The sequence below is a fragment of the Ahaetulla prasina genome, chromosome 3 (assembly GCF_028640845.1).
Source record: "Ahaetulla prasina isolate Xishuangbanna chromosome 3, ASM2864084v1, whole genome shotgun sequence".
NCBI classification, from domain to species: Eukaryota; Metazoa; Chordata; class Lepidosauria; order Squamata; family Colubridae; genus Ahaetulla; species Ahaetulla prasina.
The window spans coordinates 191,196,463-191,209,753 of record NC_080541.1 but is presented as its reverse complement, the minus strand read 5'-3'; positions in this window follow the sequence as shown (position 1 = coordinate 191,209,753).

Below are 13,291 nucleotides of genomic sequence, written 5' to 3'. Positions count from 1 at the left end.
AGTTGAAGAATATTAATTTGATAGTGTCCATTGTTTCAGTCCATTGCTCACGATAGGAGCATTAAAAAGATAATTTTGGAATCATAAAGACTGATAAATTGCAAGATGAGCCTTTGTACCATGGTTCTCACATTCTGAAATATCTTTCCGCTCAAACTGAAATGATCCCAGTCCCTATTAGCCTTCCAGAAAGCTTTTAAAACATTTTTCCCCAATAGCCTGGGGCGCCTGTAGGATGTTGTGTTAAGGATGTTGATCCATTCTCCCATAGTCATAGTTCTATTTGTTTAATTGTTTTTAATAATGGTTTATACTTGTTTTAATTCTGTTTTGTTGTATGCCACCTAGGGTCATGTATGATCCTAGGTGGGCAGCTATATAAATTTGCTAAATAAATAAAATTATAAATTGTCTCTAGACTGAAATTGTTGGGTTTTGATTTTGAACAATACACATATACACATACACATTCAGGAAAGTAAAGCATGTTTGGGGGCTGTTAAAGATAGTGGGTATAATGCAGTGATGAAATCCTCCGAGGTCTGCTACCGGTTCACTGCGCATGCGCAATGCAATTATATCCTGCCTTTCTCTGGGTGCACAATGGGGTCTCCCCCAGAATCCTCGGGCTATGAGGAAGTGACTGGCACAAAGTCACTCAATGAGTACATGGTTGGATTGAAACAGACTTTAGGTCTCCCTGATTCAAGTATAAGATATTAATCAGCATAACCCATTTACAAATCAGGGCCAATAAATAAGCACAGCTCATAAATGCCAAGCTGGAAAATACATTGATAACAATATCAAAAAAAACACATTTCTTTAAACTCCCTATTATTCTGCTGTAGAAACAACCCATTTTTCCCCCAGGAAAATAAATCAAGCTACAGTAAAAAAAATCAACCTGAAAAATTGTGATGGGGAAGGAATGCAACAACTAGAAATTTCCTGGTCCTATTTGTGCATAACCATCACTTCTTGTCTAAAATTCCAAATAGAAATACAAATAGGCATTTGTTAATAGTATCTCAAAAAAGACTGGAATAGCATAAAAAGAGCCTTCGCACATCACGTTTTTGGCCTCCACACGTCACATTTTTGGCCTCCACATGTCACATTTTTAGCCTCTGCGCATCGTAATTTCGGCCAGTTCCAGGCAGCGGGGATTGGCCGAAAACACGACATGCAGAGACAAAAAATGGGGTGTGCAGAGGCCGAAAACGCGACACCCAGAGGCAGTGATTGGCAACAATGTGCTCTGGTGATCCCTGCAGCCTGGAACAGGTCTAAAACAGGGTGTGTGGAGGCCGAAAACATGAAAACGGCCGAAGGGAGGGGGCCAGCAGGTGGGCAGGGCTTCAGCAACACTTGGTGTATAAGATGCACAGATATTTCCATCCACTTTGGGGTGGGGAGTGTAATTTATACTCCAAAAAATATGGTATATGCAGACATGGTAGACCACATGATGTTTCCATGTCTCATAGCTCTGCAGTTGCTATCTGAAAATTGAACATGTGAACAGAGTTAATTAGCAAGCATTACATCTCACAGTATCAGATGATCAGAAAATGATTTAATCAGCCATGGTCTATTAATACATATCAGTGGTGGGTTGCCCCCCAGTTCAGACTGGTTCTATAAAACCGGTAGTAAAACCGGCGGGAAACTTCACCTATTGACCCAAATGTCATCAAAACTCTTCTGTGCATGTGCAGAAGCTTCAGAAGCATCGCGCGCGGGCACGATGCAAACCGATAGTAAAGGTAAATAGAACCAGGGGTTCTGACAGGTTCTGGAGAACTGGTAGCGGAACTTTTGAGCAGTTTGGTGAACCGGTAGTGGAAATTTTGAGTAGTTCGGAGAAACGGCAAATACCAACTCTGGCTGGCCCCAGAGTGGGGTGGGAATGAGGATTTTGCAATATCCTTCCCTCAGGATTGGGGAGGGAATGTACTGTAATGAACTTTCTCCCATGAAGCTTAAATCAGCCCATAAATTTGTCTGAATTTATTATCTTATTTAGCAGATTTATTCCTTAAATTTAAAACCACTGGATTGGATACAGGCCAAATGAAAGGTTTTGCTGTTGACATTTTGACTGTTTATATTAATAGCAAAATTTGGTCACAGGATAGAGGGGACATTCTGGGGCAGGGGTCTCCAACCTTGACAACTTTAAGCCTGGCACACTTCAGCTCCCAGAATTCCTCAGCCAGCTTTGGTTTGCTGGCTGGGGAATTCTGGGAGTTGAAGTCCGCCAGGCTTAAAGTTGCCAAGATTGGAGACCCCTGTTCTAGGGGATGGGAGATCAGCAACATGGTGTTGAACTCTATTTTCAGCCTGGTGGTAGCAATACTGGATCTATTCCTAATGATCTGTATCATATATTACCAAGATCTAGTTGGGTAAAAGTAGTGATATTATCTTCTGGAGATCTTTCTTTTCAGGGTTTTGGATCTTGGAGCAATCATAAACTTAAAGTCAGAAGGGCAAGAGGTACTGATCTTAAGGAAAAAATTGTTATCAGGGACACTACTTCTAAGGTGGCAGGATATGAATATCTCTTGTGTTAAGTTGGGCTTTAGAGATAAAGAGTATATTTCTAGTGTAGCAACAATCCTGCTACACATTTGTATTTTTCTTCAGGCTTCCTGAACTTGACTTGAGCTCTTCATTATTTATTCATTTTTTATGGCCACCTACTCACCAGCTAGTTTTCAGCTGGTGATAGAGTCTATGGAGGTCAGTCAGAGAAAGCTAAAGTGTTCACTGCCTTTTTGGCAACCTCTCTGGCTTAGTACATCCTGCTAATCATATGTTAGACCAGGGGTATCAAACTCACAGCCTGTGGGCAGGATGCGTCACATGCCTCACTCCCCGGTTTAGCTAAGGGGGACATACATACATCATACATCATGTGACAATGATGTGACGACACGAGTTTGACACCCCTGTGTTAGACCCTGTGTTTGTCTTAGATAAATTGTGTGGTGATCTTAACATAGAGGTATTATATCTAGCTGTAGCCTGATCCAGTTAAGAATTGCTGTCCAAGGCCTTTATAAGACGAACCTATTAAGGTTTTGCCTCAGCATGGTGTGAATGTAGCATTAGGTGCTGCAGTGAATGACTTGTATTGGGAACTAAATGAGGTTAGTCTATCTCTCTTGGTCCTATCAGATATCTTAGTAGCTTTAGATACAATGGATTGTGTTATCTTTCTAGGTTGCCCATGTGTGTTGAAGATTCAAAGGTATGGTTCTATAATTGTTTCATTCTTACTGAACAGTATTGGGCTATTCTAATAGGAAAGAAAAGGTTTCCCCATTACTATTCCTTTTTTGGATGCCATAGTGATCAGTCCTTTATTGTTTCATATGTACACGAAATACCTAGGAGACATTGTCCAATCATTAAAGGTGAGATATCACCAATAGGCTGATATTGAGCTTTATATTGTCATCACAGGCCCATCTGGAGATGCTACCAGTCTTGTCCTACCCTCTAGTGGCTGTTAGGAACTGGGAAAAACACGCAGAGACAGAACCAAAGAAAGAATGCTGTGTGCACACCATGGTTCTCTATTAGTGTCACTGTTACTCTCAGAAGGGTGGCACCGTCCTTTAGGGAGCAGGTCTGTGATTTGAAATCCTGTGCGCTGATCTATAATAAACTCTGTCATCTCAATTGCTTTATAATATTTTAAATTTTTGGCAAGCTATTTCATCAACATTGATTATTATGGAGATTATAAAAAAAATAATTATTTTTTTAAAAAAACATCAAATGGAAATACCTTAGTTTTTTGTAATAGGTAGTCTTTGGAGTCTTCAGTCTCTGTGGTTTTGATGTGAAAGCTGCTGCTTGTCACTTCACTGATCTTTTTTCTTCTGCAAAACCTGCACTAATAACTGTCACTTAATATGTTGGATACTAGCAAACACTATTTAAAGATGACTTCAATATTTAACGGGCAGAACATCTGCTGTAGACCTCAATCTGCCTATGAGATGCTTACAATACAATACAATACTATTCTATTCTATTCTATTCTATTCTGTTCTGTTCTATTCTACAAGAACCTCTACAAACTGCATGTTATGAAGAAATATACTACTTTGAACCCAAATACCACAGGGAAAGCAGCACACATTAAAAAACAATGACTACCAACCTGCCTTCCATTGAGGACCTGTATACTGCACGAGTCATAAAGAGGGCTGTGAAAATATTTACAGACCCCTCACATCCTGGACATAAACTGTTTCAAATCCTACCCTCAAAAGGACACTATAGAACACTGCACACCAGAACAACTAGACACAAGAACAGTTTTTTCCCGAACGCCATCACTCTGCTAAACAAATAATTCCCCAACACTGTCAAACTAGTTACTAAGTCTGCATTAGTATTAATCTTCTCATTGTTCCTATCACCCATCTCCTCCCACTTATGACTGTATGACTGTAACCTTGTTGGTATCTTTAAAATTTATATTGACTGTTTCTCTATGACTATTATTAAGTTTGTACCTTATGATTCTTGATAAATGTATCTTTTCTTTTATGTATACTGAGAGTGTATGCACCAAGACAAATTCCTTGTGTGTCCAATCACATTTGACCGATAACGAATTCTATTCTATTCTACATGAGTAAATGAAAAATATCCAAGGAAGAGGAAGGAATTCAGGCTGACATTAGCAATGCTTGGCACACTGGGCAGTTATGAGCTACTGAAAGGCCAAGCTGAGTCTCTCTGAGATGGTATCCACTTACCATTGGGATAGTGAAGATAAAAGGACACTGCCAAGGTTAGTTAAATGTAACTCTTGTATTCTCTCCCTTCTAGTAAATTTCCATTCTTTCTCTTTAGCAGAAAAGCATTTGAGAAAACATATTGTGATCTTAATTCTCTAGAATGAAATCCTAAATATTGGGGCTCTAAAATACTTTAAAAAGTGGGTATAGTCATAGAATGGCTATCATGGAAGCAGAGTAACTCACAAAAAAGGTGTGCAGAAAGATAATGTCTCTGTGAGAAGAATCAGGCTGATTCAGCTGATTCAAAAATATGTTCTACTGCCCTCTGATAAGGCAACAAAAATGATTAATTAGCAGTAAGGTTAATATGAGCCCTGGAACCTCTCCAGAATGAAGCCTACATTAGTTCAGAGTTATTCTGTGCTATTTAGATGTGGCTGAAATTTAAAGAAGAATGCAAAAGAAAGTAATTGTGCTTGATGCATGTTATGCAGCCATAATATAAACCTGAATTACCCATTAAATCTCAAGTGTGGCAACGGGCCCAGCTTGCCTTCCTCAGCTGCTTCCAGATATGCTAGCACAGGGGTCTCCAACCTTGGCAACCCTAAGCCTGGAAGACTTCAACTCCCAGAATTCCCCAGCCAGCAAAGGTGGCTGGGGAATTCTGGGAGTTGAAGTCCTCCAGGCTTAAAGCTGCCAAGGTTGGAGACCCCTATGCTAGATGACTGATCCCAGAAGTTCTACTTAGTATGGCCTCTCCCAATGAATAACAGAATAACAGAGTTGGAAGGGACCTTGGAAGCCTTCTAGTCCAGTGGTCACCAACCGTGAGAAATTGTTGGTGGTCCACAGAAAAATTATTTGCATTTTTTATATTGCACTAAATATTATTTATCTTTTTTTTAAAAATCATATTAGTGGTCTGCGGGATTTAAAATTATGAATTTAGTGGTCCCTGAGGTCCAAAAGATTGGTGACCCCTGTTCTAGTCCAACCCCCTGCTCAGACAGGAAACACTATACAATTTCAGACAAATGCATCCAGAGACCATCAGTTTGAAGTAAGCTAGAATAAAATTACTTCACTTCTCCTGCAGTGACACTCTTTTTTACCTACACTGTCTCTCCAAAGCAATAATTGTGACATCTCTGCACGTCCACTGTATATTCTCTGACAAATCAGGTATGATTGTTCAAACATATTTTGCTGAAGCAACAATAATAGCTGGATTTGGAACAAAATTTGGAACAAATTTGTTCAAACCTGAACAAAGGAAAGAATGTTCTCAGCATAGATGGAAGGTTTTTATTGTTTTCTGTTTCTTTAATAATTTTGTCTCCCTAAAGTCTAAAAATGGTCAAATATTTAAAAAGACATTTTAAAAGCAAACTGAAAAACATCCATTCCTCTGGGTAGCTTTTTAATTTTTAAGAAGATAGAAATTAGATGCAGAAAACATGTTGCCTGAAGCAAATGTGTTGTCTTTGGTAATGGTAAGGTAATGGTATGTCTGTGCCTGCTCACTTCATGAGTGGATATTAATATAAGCAAGGTGTTTTCCATGAGGTCATATGTACATTACAATGTCTTTACAATTCTTCATAGAATTTAGCCAACCTTCAGAAAACCAAAACACAAAACAACCTTGGGCACCAGGGGGCAGTATAGAGCTAGAGATCAGGTTTGTATGTAGCTCTTTTCAAATGGATGTCTTAAAAAGAAAATAACGTGAAAACACAATTAGCCTTTTTATCTGTCAGTATTTCCATGTATATTTTCTATTTCCATCCAAGCCTTGTCTGAAGTCAGACCTATAATATTTCTCTTTAATGAAGAAACTTTCAAGATCTATTAAACTGGTGAATTAGTTAAAAACAACTTCTGTTAAAATAATAGTGTGGAGTGTGGTTTCTTAGGATACTGCAGCAGATGTGCACAGGGCTGCAGGTTGCAGCTGTTCAATTCTTTGTCAGACAGTGTCCTTACTATGAAGAATAAACACAGTGGCTGTAAGTCAAAATACCCACTTCTAAATGCAGACAGATTTTTAGTTGACTGCAAAATTATATCCTAACAATTCAAGCAACCAAAATGCCCATCAACCTAACAGGAAGATCAAAAATACAGCATGGAAATAGTTATCTGCCTTGCCACCAAGTCATAGCATCTGGATTGGTTACCCCTTTCTGCCCTTTTCTGGATTACACTTTGGCAGAATCTGTCCACCTCCTGTCTGTAGCCTTATCTTTTTTGTGGCCGTTGGTTTTACATCAAGGGCACATTTCAAGCTTTATTCTGTTTCTGTACTTTCTTGCAGTTGAAAACCCCAGAGTTCAAGAGCAAGAATTATAAAACAAGGAAGTAAGCAAGCAAATAAAAGAGGTGCCTCCGAGATCCGTGCTGGGTTGATGTGCCCTCTCTATTGCCAAATCATACTTCTCTACAAGGCTTGTGGCTATTTTGTCCTTGTGGAATCTCAGCTCTTTGTCTTAGTGGGACCGCTTTTTTTTCCTTTTTACCCAATTGCCTGGAGGTTTATTTTGTTTTTCAGATTAAAATCATGTTGCAAAGAAGTCGCAACAAATGAGCAATTTACTGTTCGGTTTGTAACCCTTCGGCGTGATGGAAGAGACAAAGGAACAGGAAGATATTGGCCCTGCTCCCTTGGCTTTCTTTGCACCTCGCCAGTGTGGCACTATTATCTCAGGCTGGCCTGGGTTCTTCCAATGTTTTGCCTCTGCTACATGCTTCCCATTCACACGGCTTTTCAGTTCGGTTCCTTTCCTCATTTGTGTTCACTACAGTTGAACTCAAAACAATCATCACAATCTCCATGGAAACAGATTTAGTGGCTCCTATGGAAACAGACGTGAAGGAAGAACCCCTGCAGAGTCCCAGCTTTTGGAATAACTCCCACCCACAGTGTAGACAAAAACTCTGAATGAATTGATGAACTGCTGTGATGCCAGATACCACTAATAAGCAATATAAGGTGACCTGATTATTTAAGGGCATTACAGTCTGACAACAGTTGCGGATGGATATCCGGGCTGTACATTTTGCCTGGCTGTATCTGAAAAGGGCCATTTTATATAAATGCTAGAAATATTGGCTTAGTGTCATTATCCAAATGTCCTTACATTACACAGTATCTCCTTATACTGCATCCTGGATTTCCACTTTGGAGGGATGCTCTGAGCATTCTGAAAGGATGCTCAGAATACAGAATGCTCAGAGCATCCCTCCAAAGTGGAAATCCAGGATGCAGTATAAGGAGATACTGTGTAATGTAAGGACATTTGGATAATGACACTAAGCCAATATTTCTAGCATTTATATAAAATGGCCCTTTTCAGATAGAATATAGATTTGCACATGCAGGAGTTGTCTCTCTCTTAAAAGGCAGAGAAGGCAACTCAGACAGACTCCTGCATGTGCAAATCTATATTCTTTTTCAGTATAAGGTTATAAGTGAAATGGTGCAATTAATCCGTTCTGAATAGTAGTTCAACAAAAAACAACAAAATACCTTATACCACCAGACTTGAAATCCTGGGATTAGAAAACTTAGAACTCCGCCGACTCCGACAAGACCTGTGTTTAACACACAAAATCATCTATTGCAATGTCCTTCCTGTTAAAGACTACTTTTTTTTAATTTGCATTTATATCCCGCCCTTCTCCGAAGACTCAGGGCGGCTTACACTATGTTAGCAATAATCTTCATTCTATTTGTATATTTATATACAAAGTCAACTTATTGCCCCCAACAATCTGGGTCCTCAGTACTTCAGCTTCAATCGCAATAATACAAGAGCATACAATAGATTCAAACTTAATGTTAACCGCTTCAATCTTGATTGCAGAAAATATGACTTTTGTAACAGAGTTGTTAACGCTTGGAACTCACTACCTGACTCTGTGGTCTCTTCTCAAAATCCCAAAATCTTCAACCAAAAACTGTCTACTATTGACCTCACCCCATTCCTAAGGGGCGTGCATAAGAGCACAAAAGTGCCTACCATTCCTATCCTATTGTTCCCTTTCATTATATGAAATTAATACTTTTGTTTATATATATACATATTTTAGCCTTTATTTTATATTTTATATATATTTTAGCCTATATATATGTTTATATGATATGTTGTTGTTTCTATGCCAATGTTTGCGTATACTGTTGTGACAAAATAAAAAAAAAGATACAGTAAATTAATGAATAGCACATTGATAAGACTGTTCACATTAAATGAAAATAAATATTCATATTTAATTTTGGAACTTTTTCAGTCTAACAATGTTCATTACACACTGAAAAGAGACACAATTATAATTTTAACAATTTTTAGAGGGCAAAGAATGAAATTGCTATGATGGTGACATAATTACATATAATTATGTATATTGAGGGACAAGTCATAAGAGTCATAAGTCATAAGGCGTGCATAAGAGCACAAAAGTGCCTACCGTTCCTGTCCTATTGTTCCTTTCATTATATCAAATTAACATAGCTGCTGCATACTTTTACTTATACTGTATATATATATATATTTCTTTCATGATGTGTTGTTTTTATTTATGACGATGTTTGTGTATACTGTTGTGACAAAATAAATAAATAAATAAAGTCAATGTTCCTAGTTCTGGACCAATGTTCCTAGTTCTGGGTGATTGTATTTCTGCTCGCATACACCTGCTCTACTTGTCCTAAGCTGATCCAGAACAGAACACACCAATTTAATTTATTTCCTGTTGGGACTCAGTGAAAAACTACATTGCCCATCCTAAATTATTGCTACCAAAGATTAGTATCACAGCCTTGAAGAAGCAGAAGAAGGGATCAAGGTGGAGCAGCATGTTGCCCATAAGGTAAGAATGGCCCGTTCAACTCCTGCATAATACAGAATATAATTTAGCACTGCCCTGCCTTCCAGATCCATTTGCATTGTATTCCATCAGTAGTCATATTTTTTTTCAACTTTTGGGCTCTTGGGGAAAAAAAGGATAGTATGGGAGACTATCAGTTCAGAAGGGTCACTACTGTATTGTCAGCTGGGCAATTGTGGCTGTTCTGTTGATCCATGGACCTTAGCAGAGGCCAGGCTGTTGACTAAAAGCCAAAATACACAGTAAGCACCTACCCAACAAGTTGTAGATGATCCTCCTCCCAGTATGATGTAGTCTAGCATGGCTTATGGATTCCTGTTCCAACAATGTGAGGACATTTTAAATGGTAGTCAACAGGTTTAGAGGACATGAGCTCATGAAAGATATTTTTTTACATAAAGATTTTATAGCTGTGTGTTATGACTATTAAAGAAATGAATCGTATTTCAGGCAAGTTCTGGAACCGGAAGATTTTCTAGGACTATACCATGTTAAATAGAAAAGGTGGTATATGTTGGAGTAATGCGATTATCCTACTATTGAGTAGCAAATAGAAATGATAAAATAGAGAACTACAAAAGCAAAATACGTATGTCGAAAAGGAATGCTGTAAAATTACCATTAATATTATGTAATGTTCAATACGTTATGTCTTGATGTGTTTTGTTTTTATATATGTGTGATTGGTTTTTGTGTTGTTTTTAAAGACAAACTGTTTCATAAAAATTATTTTTTTTAAAAAAAATAAAGGGTGCTTTTGAGGCAACAATGACTCCAAGGAGGGGCAAGTGCTCTTCTGAAATATTTCCTGTTAGTGCCATTTGTTTCTCCAATTTCTTATTATGCATAAAGTAAAGCTCTTGTAATGCTAATGGTGAATTGCACCCCCAGCTATCATTGGTGTGACTGTTGGGATAGTGTTTGGAGATTTTTCTTTTTCTTTCTTTTCTTTATTTTTTTGTTGAGTACATATTAGGTAATATATATAAGTATAAGCATGAATTGAATAATAAAATGAATACAATTAAAGGGAACATTAGGACAGAGACGGTAGGAAGGCGGATGTTCTTATGCACGCCCCTTACAGACCTCTTAGGAATGGGGTGAGGTCAACAGTTGACAGTCTTAGGTTAAAGTTTTGGGGGTTTTGGGATGAGACCACAGAGTCTGGTAGTGCATTCCAGGCATTAACAACTCTATTACTGAAGTCATATTTTCTGCAATCGAGTTTGGAGAGGTTTACTTTAAGTTTGAATCTATTGTGCGTTCGTGTATTGTGGTGATTGAAGCTGAAGTAGTCATTGTCAGGTAGGACATTGTAGCAGATGATTTTATGAGCTATGCTCAGGTGATACCGAAGGCAGCGTAGTTCTAAATTTTCTAAGTCTGGTGAATTTTGTTTGTCTGGTATTTTGTTGCGAGCAGAGGAGTGGAGAACTTTTCTTGTGAAATATTTCTGGACGCGCTCAATTGTATTAATGTCCGCTATGCAGTGTGGGTTCCAGACAGATGAGCTGTATTCGAGAATTGGTCTAGCAAATGTTTTGTATGCTCTGGTTAGTATTGTAATATTACCAGAGAAGAAGCTACGCAAGATTAGGTTTACAACTCTTAATGCCTTTTTGGCAATGTTGTTACAGTGGGCTTTGGCACTTAGATCATTTGATATGAGTAATCCAAGGTCCTTGACAGATTTGAAAATTAATCAGTGGGGGAGGTACAGACAGATAGCTAAATGGGATTGTGTTGAGGAAAAATGCAAGAGCTGGGAGAAGAATATATTTTCTGGGAAGAATGCATTTAGAAAGTTTCTTTGGAAACCTCTCAAAACTGAACCCTGTACTAGAAGGAGAATAGTGACATGCCAGAGACTGGTACACAGTATGTTTCAAAAATGTCTAGACAGTTTAGAAAGTAGGCAAGAATAAACAAGATGAATTTAAAGAGAGATAAGCATAAAGTCGTGTAGTCTGACAAGCAAAGACTCATGTAGAAACAGGTAACCTGGGCTGCAAAAACACAATCTATTCTGCCCTGGTTATTCTAATTCAAAAAGCATAGTGACAAATTGGAGATAATTTAGAAGAGGGGTACCAAAATGGTGTGGGTTTCTGAAAACCAAGCCTTATGATAAACATGAGATGTGGTAGCAGCCAAAAAAGCTAACACAATCCTTGGTTGTATAAATAGAGGCATAGAGTCAAAATCACATGAAGTATTAGTAGCGCTTTATAAAGCCTTAGTGAGACCACACCTGGAATACTGCATCCAGTTTTGTTCACCACATTACAAAAAGATGTTGAGACTTTGGAAAAAGTACAAAGAAGAGCAATTAAGATGATTAAAGGCCTGGAGACAAAAAAACATATGAAGAATAGTTCCAGGAACTGGGTATAGCCAGTCTAGAGAAAAAAAGGACTAGGGTGACATGGTAGCAGTATTCCAGTATTTGAGGGGCTGCCACAAAGAAGAGGAGGACAACTTATTTTCCAAATCACCAGAAGGCAAGACAAGAAACAATAGCTGGAAACTAATCAAGGAGAGAAGCAACCTGGAATTGAGGAGAAACTTCCTAACAGTGAGAACAATTAACCAATAGAACAGCTTGCTTTCAGAAGTTGTGGTTCCCAAGGTCTCTTCCACTGATTGATCTTGTTGATTAGGTTTGCTCTTGGTTGTTGGCTATTTTATACTGTATTTTTTTTATTTGATATAAGCCACCTAGAGTCACTATAGTGAGATGGGCAGCCATATAAATCAAACTAATTAATAAATTAACTACATTAAAGCATCCCAATATATTTAGACTACAGAAAAATTATTTGAGATGACATACTATAGCAGTGTACAAATAACGGTATGACTATCACTTAGAAGAGTGAATGGATTAGGCTTCTGTTATCTTGGAGAGTAGAACTAGAACCATTGGTTTGAAAAGTAGCAGAGAGGTCACTTCAAGAGGAATTTCCTGATGGTAAGAGCTGTGATTCAGTGGAAGAAGTTGCTAGGTTTCCCTTCATTGGAGGTCTTCAAAGAGAAGTTGGATAGCATCTATCGAAAGTACTTTAACAAATCTTGCACTGAGCAGGATATTGCACTAGATTTTTAAAAAGTTATAATATTATTTTTAACTAAACAATCTTTAAGCTTAAAGGAAAAAATAGAAACTAAAAATACAAAGAGAGACAGTTTAATGTAGTGGTTAAGGCATCAGGCTAGAATACAGGAGAACATGACTTCTTGGCATGAAGCCAACTGGGTGAATATTGGACTCTCAGTCTTAGGAAAGAGACAATAGCAAACTGCTTCCAAAAAAACTTTGTCAAGAAAATTTCAGGGACAAGTCCAGGCAATCACCAGGAGTCATAAGCAGTCTCAAGAGCACCCCAAAAAACCTATTAAGAAAAAAGGGGGGATCTATTTATTAATAGTCACCAACTTACAATAAATTCACTACTATAGTAAAGTAGAACATTGTACTAGATGACCTTTGAGATCACTTCCAACTCTACTATTTTTTGTTGCAAGAAGAACTAGAAGTCTTAATGCAGGAGAGTTTGCCATATATGATTTAAAAGGCATTACTGAAATCTAGTGAAGCAAAATTTCTGAAAGGAATGAAACTGCTGAAG